Genomic DNA, 10140 nt, shown 5'->3' with positions numbered 1-10140 from the left:
AACAGATTGGTAAAAGAGACACAAAAATTAGTGAGAATAACAATACCTTAAAAGCCATAACTGGCCAAATGGAAAAAGAATTTCAATATTTCATTGATGAACATAATTCCTTGAAAAGTAGAATTGTCTAAATGGAAAATGAAAGTACAAAAGCTAACTGAAGAAAATTTGAATAGATCATTCTTAATCTCTACTCTCTATTCACCCATTTTACAGAAGAAATGGAGGTTCTTCACAACCACTCTAGATATCTATTTTAATTTTATACACTTTATATTATTTGTTTTTGTGAAGCAATTGGGATTAAGTGACTAGTCCAGGGTCACACAGTAAGTGTTAAGTATCTGAGGGCAGATTTGAATTCAGGTTCTCCTGACTCCAGGTTTGGTGCTCTATATACTGTGCCAACTAGCTGCCCCTAACTTCATAATTTTAGCATCGTAAAAATTGTGTGTGGTAGAGCCCAGATACCATACTCTTCTCTGGAGGACCTGAAACTGTATGACACCATGTTTATAGTTCGTTTTAGGAAAGGCTTACTTATTTTATTTTGGATGAGAAACCTTAGAAGCTGGAAGTCATGGGATTACTGATTCAGAACTAGGTAAGAATTTAGAGATTACTATCTGTGTGACCCTGGACATGACATTTAATCTGTTTGCCTCAGTTTCCTCATCTGTAAACTGAGGATAACAACACCTATCTCCCAAGGTTGTTCAGTCAAGATAAAATGAAAAAATATTTTTAAAATCCTTTGCAAATATTAAAGATTTTATATAAATGCTAGCTAGCACTATTATTAGTCTAACACAACCATTTTTCTGAGGAGCAAATTTAGATGCAGAGAGGTGAAACAAATAGTGGATCTGGGTTTGGAACTTAAGTCTTCTAACTCTGTTTAATAGCTGTTTGGTAGAAAAAGGGGACGGGAGGGAGGCAGCAGGGGGAGAGGAGGAATTTGTGGATTTCCTGATTCCACAATGATACTGGCAGATCCTATCTGGATAAATTATCAGTAAACCAATATTTTCATTTGAACTGTGTAGATCTGGAGCGTTAGTGCCTCTGTGGAATGTGATCATTCACAGATCACTGACTTATCCTGAAAGGTTGCTGTGAGATTTAAAGATAATCCCAACTTTCTAAATCACCCATCACATCCATCCTCCAGCTACTGCTACTACCTTCATTCTGAGATTTTTGTTGTTCAGTCCTTCCAGTAGTGTCTGACCTTTTGTGACCGAATTTTGGGAGGAGGGGGGTTGACAGAGGTATGGGAGTGTTTTATCATTTCCTTCTATAGCTCATTTTACTGAGAAATTGAGACATACACAGTTAAGTGACTTGTCCAGAATCACATAACTCATAAATGTCGGAGGCCAGATTTGAATTTAGGAAGAGGAGCCTTCCTGACTTTAAGCCTAACACTGTATCTAGGGCAGCCATCTATTTGCCATCTGTAATATATACAATTATTTTGTATATATCTTCTATGTATGCAATTATTTTCATGCTCTCTCATCCATTAGAATGTGAACTCCTTGAAAGCTTTCACTGAATCTTTTTCCTTTTGTATCAGAGTGACGGATATATGTAAGTGATTGTTGACTGAATGACTGATGATTTTATTAGAATAGACCAGAACCTGTTTGTTGTTGTTATTGTTGCTGCTACTGCTGTTGCTGCTGTTTTAAAGAAGAAAAATAACCAAATGACCTGAACCCATATCTCATTGTTCTTCCTCTTGGGAGTTCTGCTGCCTAAGGTAGATGTGGAAGTTTCCTCTGAGTCAAGGGTGAAGAAGCTGCTCTGTAGTTTACAAAATACACTGAGGAGTGCCTGTTTAACTGTCTAATTTCCAAATTAATTGCAATAAGAACTTAACAAAACAAACTCTAGCTAATAGTCTCAGCGAACTTTGCCCAGCAAGCTGACAGGCTGGAATTCAGCTAGCACAATAGCTCAGGCTGCAGAGAGGGAATTTCTTTCTTCTGAAAGGGAGAAGAGATTGCCTTTTTTTTTCCCCCAGTGAAGGCTCGTCCAGGCCTGCCATTGCCCTGATAGGAGAAGAGAAAACAAAAGCAAGGACTGTTTTTCCACTCAAATAATCACCTGTAATTAATAGAAACAACTTCCCTGAAATGGAGGCATAACAGAAAGGGCTTATGACTTATGCATTGGAAGAGAGCAGTCTTTTTAGCAAGGGAAGTTGATAGTGGATGAAGTATTAATTTTGACAATTACCACACAGAATTCTTAAGAGGATAGAGCCGCCCTACACGGAGGCCACACAGGGAATTACTATTGTTAACATTAGTACATGTACAAGCCATGTGCATATAAAAATAAAGGTAATAATCCCCATTTGTACAGACTTTTGCAGCTTTCAAAGTACTTTCAGATCCATTATCCCATTTGATCCCCCAAATCATTCTATGAGATAGAGATAATTATGACTAATCCTACTCAGTAGATCAGGAAACTGAGGCTCACAGAATTTTCATGGCTCCTTGAGAATAAGGGCTATGTTGTTTTTCTCTGTGCCTTGCACCGAGTAGGTGCTTAATAAATATTGATTTCCCAAAGGCCATATCTAGACAAGATCCCTTAATTTTAATCTATGTGATCTTAGTCCTATGTGATTTTTGCTGCTATGAAAATATGCACAGAAAAACATGCAACTATAAAAATATACAGATTAAAACGTGTAAATAATAGCTGACATTTATAGAGTATTTTAAGGTTTGCAAAGTGCTTTATATATCAATGAAAAGGGCCTCAGTATAGACATTAGGATCTAGTCTTCTTTGTTGATGTCAGCAGGGTGATATCTTGACTTGCAAGTGAATTGGACTGGATTCAAAGGAGGCAAGGTTGTGCAAAGTCATCATCTTCCAGAGTCATCTGAGTCCAGTGGCAAGACACAGGACAAAGAGCAAGTGAGACTTTGGCTGGGACTTATTATTGACCAATCAGTGAGAGTCAGAGTGATTTGGATTTTAAGACATAATAAAGTAGTTCCATTTGAATCCCATTGGTTTCATCAAAGCCTGGTTTTTTGGAACTCTACTTCTAGAAATCATAAATGAAACTATATACGGCAAAAGAATTACCTCTGTTTATTGGGATGGGGAGATGGAATAAATACGGAAGAAAAAAAAATCTAGCCCCCAAACTCCAAGGTATCTTTTGAAGTTTAAGCTACTACTTACTTAGTGGGTGCAAAACGCCCTGCTACTTGTCTGGAAATACAAAGTAGTCCCTAGACTTAAGGGCCTTTCACTGTATTATAAGGAAAGGGGACAAAGATCTAATATACAAATAAAAACAAGTAAATAGAAAGTAACCACAACATACTTTCAAGAGAGAAAGAGTACGAAGAGCTGGGGGTATTAAGAAAGGATTCAAGAATGTTCATTTTGAAACACTAGGTTTAACTTGAATAAAACTGAGGATTCTATATGGTGGACATGGGCAATCATTTGGGCAAAGACATGGTGGTGAGGGATGGAATGTCATTTGGGGGAATATCTAAGTATATATTGTGTGTATGTGTATTACCTTTCCTTAATATTCCAAGGACCTAGCACAATATTTTGCAAATTTAAATATTTGTTATATATATATATGTGTGTGTGTGTGTGTGTGTATAGATATATATGTATATATGTATGTGTGTATATAGATATACATATATATGTATGTATATATACATATAAACATATATCACACTCCCACTTGACCCAATGAATTGGATCCTTTCAGAACTAAGAGTTGTTAACTCTTAAGAGTTGGGGGCTATCTTTCTATTGCTTCAGCTTTCAATACTGCTCTCTTCCTCCATTACAAGGAGGAACCAATTCAAACAAATCAGGGCTTAATCTATTGTTTTGTTGGTTGTCTACACAAGAAAGTGATGGAAAAAATGTTAATAAGGAAAATTAATCTGTGTCTTGCATTTATTTTCTCCAGAGTAGTTAAACATTTGCCAGCATACCCCAGATTGATTATTAATTAGCCATCCAGATTCGGTTTTTAGAAAGGGTTATTTATTGTACTGGTATAGGAAGAACAGTGACATTCACTCATCAATCCTTACCAAGTGGAAAATGGGCTCAAGCTTAGAGTATAGCAAAGGAGAATTATCACAAGTCCTTTTGTTGGAGTCTTCAAGATATTTCCCTTAGGTATCTAATTTTGTGGGGGGATTTTCTCTGGGGAGGAGGGTTGGTTATATTGTTGATGCTCATTTGTTTGGTTGATTTTCCTGCTGGGCTCTTTATAAAAAGTTGAAACCATCACTGGTCAAATCCTTGGCTATTGATGCAGATGCTACTGTTGGCTACTCCAAAGACACTGCTAGGATGGTGACTGAGAAGATGGGAAATCCAAAAATCCTCCAAATTCTTCCAAGATCACAAGGACCTCCTTTGATCAAGGAGGGAAGGGAAGAAGGAAAGGTGTTCAATTTTGCCCTTGGTCTGCTACCTATCCACTCACCATCATCACCATTACCACCACCATCACCACCACTCCTTGTCAGAATTGCTCTCATTGGACTAAAGCTCATTCAAAATCTCCAATTCCACTAGCTTTGAGATTTTTATAAAGTCTCAGAGGGTGTCCCCCAAGTTCTTCAATTAGTTGATAGATGTTCTAGCTCACCTAAGGAGATAACCAGGTATTTTTCACATTTAGTGAACAATTGAAAACTGGTAAATAAGTTTTATCAAATACCTTCTTAAGTATTTTAGATAGGGTGGGATAGGGCGATTTGATTGATTTACTCAATCAATTCCAATCTTTATAGGCTTTTTATACAAACTCTATCAGCAAAGCTAGGTTAGATACTACCATCTTCTGGGCCCAAGTCACTCCCACAGAACTGCTTCTGGAAAAAATAGAGAAGCGATTTTAGTCCTTTAATAAATAATTCCCTTGGATAGAACTCACGATAAGACATCTTCTGTAATAAATTCCTTTCTATATTAGAGATTCCAGCATAATTTTTCCTGTGTAAATAAATATCAAAGTAACATTAAATAAGTTTCATTTTGCCAAGATATCTGCTATGCTGATTGGAGGGTAGGGCAGAAATCAATTTGTGATATATTCCAGTTCATTTTATGTTTGAATTTTGTCTTGCTTTATGGGATATTTGGAGTCAGTATAAGCCAAAATGAAACATCTTAATTATCTTTTTTTTCAAAAAAGATAATTTTTATATTGACCCATCTTCCCCCCCCCCCCATCAAAGCATGATAGTAAAGGCAATTAATAACAGAATCCAAGTTAAAAACAAAACAAAAAAGTTTTACTGGGGGTAAGAAAAAAATTCTCCCTTTAATTTTGCCAGATTAATGAAGATGCACAAATAGTTGCTTAAGTGAAAGCTAATAATTAGTTACACTTTGTCCCAAACAAAGCACTAAACTCCAACCTTACAGACCTACACCAATTGGTGCTCAGATGATTTATCATTTTACTGCTGTGTTACCTTGGGAAGTTAACTTTTGGTGGTTCAAACTTCTTCATCTTTAAAATTGGCATAAATTACAATCTACTTCATAGACTTTTGATCAAGTAAGTTAATGAATTGAAGAATTTTGTAACCAAAAAAGAATGTTAGCTATTAGGATCATTGTTTTTAGTTGTTCTATCCTATTCCCCAAAAACTATTATAATACAATTGAATACAATTGTTTAAAATTGGAGTCTCTTTAATTGAGGACTTGGGGAAAGGTAAAAAACACATTAAAACAAAGAAAAAAAACAGAAAATACAATCTTAGGAAAGGAAAATTTAATACCAAGAAAGTGACTAAAATGTCCATATGTTTTGACTTAGAGATAACACTGTTAGGCACATCTTTAAAAAGTTAAAAAAGAAAAAGATACCATATACACCAATATTTTTATAACAACACCTTTTGTGGTAGTAAAGAACTGGAAACAAAATAGATACCCATTGACTGGAAAATGGCCAAACTAAATGTGGTATATAAATAAAATCCAGTATTACAGCAATAAAAGAAATTATCAAAAAGAAGAATTCAAAGAAGCATGGGAAGACTAACCTTAACTGATTATAGAATAAAGTAAGAAGAACCAGAAAAACACTATATATAATAAGAATAGTAGGAAAATAGAACAAAAATAAATTTAAATTGAATGTTCTATAACTTACAATGATCAAAAAATGGCTTTGCAGAAGATATGCTTTTTGAAAATTTATTGTAAGATTATAGATGTATAACGTAATTCAGAAGTCATATAATCCAACCCTTGCACTTTAAAGATGAGGAAACTGAAACCCACAAAGGTATTGTCCATTATCTCACAAGCAATAAGGGGCACACAGAGGTTATGAATTTGGGGTCTCACAATCTGAGGTTCATCCCCCTCTCCAAAGCACCCTGCAGCCTCCCTTCCTTTTTTGCAAAGAAAAGGGAAAACGAAATGTTGCATGTATCATCAGACTCATCTGATGCATTGGTTGGTTTTTCTAAACCCCATTGCCTTTCTTTTAAAAATTCTTTGCTACAGAGATAGAAAATAAGAGATATACACAAACTGCTACAAGGATCAGGAATAGAATTTATTAGAAAAATAAGAAGGGCTGGATAATCATTGATCTTAGACAAAGTCAATCTTAAAGATTAAATCAAGAGAGAAATCTACATTAGGTGTCACCCATATTAATACTGTTTTAGATGCAAATGGATATGAGTAAATATGTATGTATGTATATATATATATATATATATGTGATTGTATATGGAGGTATATATGTGTGTGTATATATATGAGTGGGTATGTGGGTAGGTATGAATATATATATGAGTGTATATATTCATATGCATATGTAAGTATATATATGTTATATATAAATATATGTGCTTAATTGTAGCTTACTTGGGTGAGGTGGGGGGAATGAAAGGGGAAAAAAGAGTAAAGTAAAAAGTGCACAGCAAAGAACAAAAGAATAACCTACAAGGAAGCAAAGGAAAGCTAGACACATGAATATAATCTCTTCTATAATTCTACATATTCTCTATATATTCTATAATTACATATGCTTTCTTGAAATGGAAATTTATTGTTATGTATTTTGAATGCTCCCTGCTGTTCTGCTAGGTACATGATTTTGTTTTGTTTTGTTTTCCCCTTCTATCTTTCTTTTTTCTATTCTGTTTTTTATTTTATATTCTGGTCCAGGAAAAAAACCTGATAAAGTGGAAAAAAAATTCTTTGCTACAAGGGATGACTCACTGGAGAGGACTACAACTGGAAACAAAGATAATGTTAAAAACAAAAAAAAAGTAATTTTTAAAAATCTAGACTTAGGAAACCATCTCAAATGCAGTTAGGAATACCCAGACATAAATTTCATGAGGATCTGGAGAATTACATACATTTTTTCCTATTAAATCTCAATATCTTTAGTTAGGGAAAAAAGGAAAGCATGCATTTCCATACATATATTTTACAAATGCAGGAATAGAAACAGAGGGGAGGCCACTGATCAACTTTAGATAACTTAATAAGTATTATTTAGAAAACCAAGAACTGGATATTTCTACTTCCCATTAAGCATAGCCATTACAACTTCTTTATAAATAAGTCATAATTATAATTGTTCACATAATTAAATTGTTCATAATATAACATTGTAATAGGCTATATCTTTCTATAAAAGAGAGAATTCCTGTGTGTTGGTCTAATGCAATACTTAAGAAACATTGTTAACAAGTTTATTATTCTGTATCCCCAGCTCTTTGCCTATAACTGGGTTCTCACAATCCCCATACAAGTGTCCACAAGAGGACAGTGTTTATCCTTTTTATGCCTCTGTAATAGTAGTGTATCTCTCCATATGCATTTTTGCATCTTCTTCATGTCTTCATCATTAATATCAAATACTTATTGAGAGCTTCCATGCAAAAATCACAGTGCTAGTCCCATATACTTCTGGAGTTTATAATCTAGTTGAAGAAAAATACACAGTTTGTGGGCCAGGTCTGATTTAAGCAGGTCCAATGGTTCAGATAAGTTTCTCATAGAATATCTGATATTTTACAAAGAAAGCAACAGTAATATGGACATGATATATTCATTGATGATAGAACACTGAATGGATATATACACATTCACCTGAGATACATATATATTATATATGCATATATATAATATATATGTATACATATGCCTATCTATATGTTTAATATATTCATGTATATATTTCACATACACATATATATCAGATGAATATAGCCCCTCTCATTTCCACATACAGCAGAATCTAGTCAGCAGTGTGTTTGCTGAGATGGGACATCAGTGACATCTAACTCATTCTCTTCATTTTATATATAAAGAAAAAGAGATTTGATGATCTAAGCATTTTTAGTTGTCCTCTTCCAAACAGACTCCTAAAATACCATCTCAGAATAGATTGTTCCAGACCTTGTGGTGGTTTAACCTTCACAGGATTCAGTGGGACTATTACTTTTCTTCTGGACAATGAGATTAGATTAATACAGTCTATAATTTCTTTTTAATTATTTACATAAATACTAAATTAGAAGTATAGTAGTGTGAGTTTCTTTTGTGAAAAGCTAGAAAGAAATGTGCTAAAGGATTTGGGGAATAAGTTTTCAGGAAGAAACTTAAGATAGTTTTTATATATTTATAACAACAATAGTAGCAGCAGCAGCAACAACAATAACAAATACCTAACTCTCAGAAGGGAGGGAAAAGCAAACACAAATGGTTGGGTTAATTTTCACAAAGATGCTACTGTAGCGACACATCAGTGAGACTAATCTTTGATCTGGCTCACTGTGCTCCCTCTGGTGGTTAAACGAGAAAACATAGACAAAACAGGAGACATGAGAACTCGGGTAATCACAAAGGAGGGAGTTTTTATTAAGCTAAAGTCAAAGGAAATTTCAGAGAAGGTAGCATTTTAACTAGAACAGGAAGGTCATTACATTTTTAAGAGGTGGCTGGAGCACACAGTGTGTTTACCATGGGTCTCAAATTGCAATTGGGACAGCTCTGACTAAAAAGATTCCCTAATGCTTAGTAAGTACTGAATACACTCAGTAAAACCCTCGTGTAATAACATTTGTTCAGTGCTCAATAATTTAAACTACTTGGAAGGCTGTCTTAAGTGAAGTGGGCCTGGGCAAGAACAGGTCTGAGGTTTATTGTAGACTGATAACATTTTTAGTGGCTTAAGAGAAACTATGAGGACTCTTCCCCTCCTTTTTGCTGGGTAGGGTATGTCAAGATGGATTACTAATTATCTGGGACTGGGGCAGATTGGTCTAGTGAAGGAAAGGTTAGCAAACATTTGTTAAATATCTGCTATATGCAAGCACTGTGCTAGGTGCTACAGATATAGAAAGGCAAAAAACAGTTCCTGCTATCACGGATTTCACAGTCTGATGGTGGAGACAACAAGCAAACAACTATGTAGAAACAAGTTATATACAAGCAGGGATATGCTGGTAGATGCTTAATAACCGTCTCTCAGAAGAGGGGATGTACTCCCTATATGTTTTTAAATTTAAACTGCAATATTAATATTTTTCTACCTCCTTCTTAAGTCTAGATAATCAACAAAACAATAAATCAAGCTCTGATTTGTAGTATTTGCTGATTTCAGAGGTGCAAATGTTCACACTGAAAATTTAATTGTGGTTCATAGTAGCCAGTAGGAGCTAGCTTTAGCACATTCCTAGTGCAATTTCTAGATTCTTAGATCAGAGGGATCTAAGAGGGAAAAAGAAAGGCAGGAAGGGAGGAAAAAAGGCAGGAAGGCAGAGAGGAAGAAAGGCAGGAAGGAAGGAAGAAAGACAGGAAGGAAGGGAGGGAGAGAGGGAGGGAAAAAGGAAGGAAGGAAGGGAGGAAGGAAGGAAGTGAGGGAGGGAGAGAGGAAGGAAGGGAGGGAGAGAGGAAGGAAGGGAGGGAGGGAGGAAAAAAGGGAGGGAGGGAGGAAAAAAGGGAGGGAGAGAGGGAGGGAGGGAGGGAGGAAGGAAGGGAGGGAGAGAGGAGGAAGGAAGGAAGGAAGAAAGAAGGAAGGAAGGAAGGAAGGAAGGAAGGAAGGAAGAAAGGAAGGAAGAGAAGGAAGGAAGGA

The sequence above is a fragment of the Antechinus flavipes genome, chromosome 1 (assembly GCF_016432865.1).
Source record: "Antechinus flavipes isolate AdamAnt ecotype Samford, QLD, Australia chromosome 1, AdamAnt_v2, whole genome shotgun sequence".
In the NCBI taxonomy this organism is placed as follows: Eukaryota; Metazoa; Chordata; class Mammalia; order Dasyuromorphia; family Dasyuridae; genus Antechinus; species Antechinus flavipes.
This window is presented reverse-complemented; position numbering follows the sequence as displayed.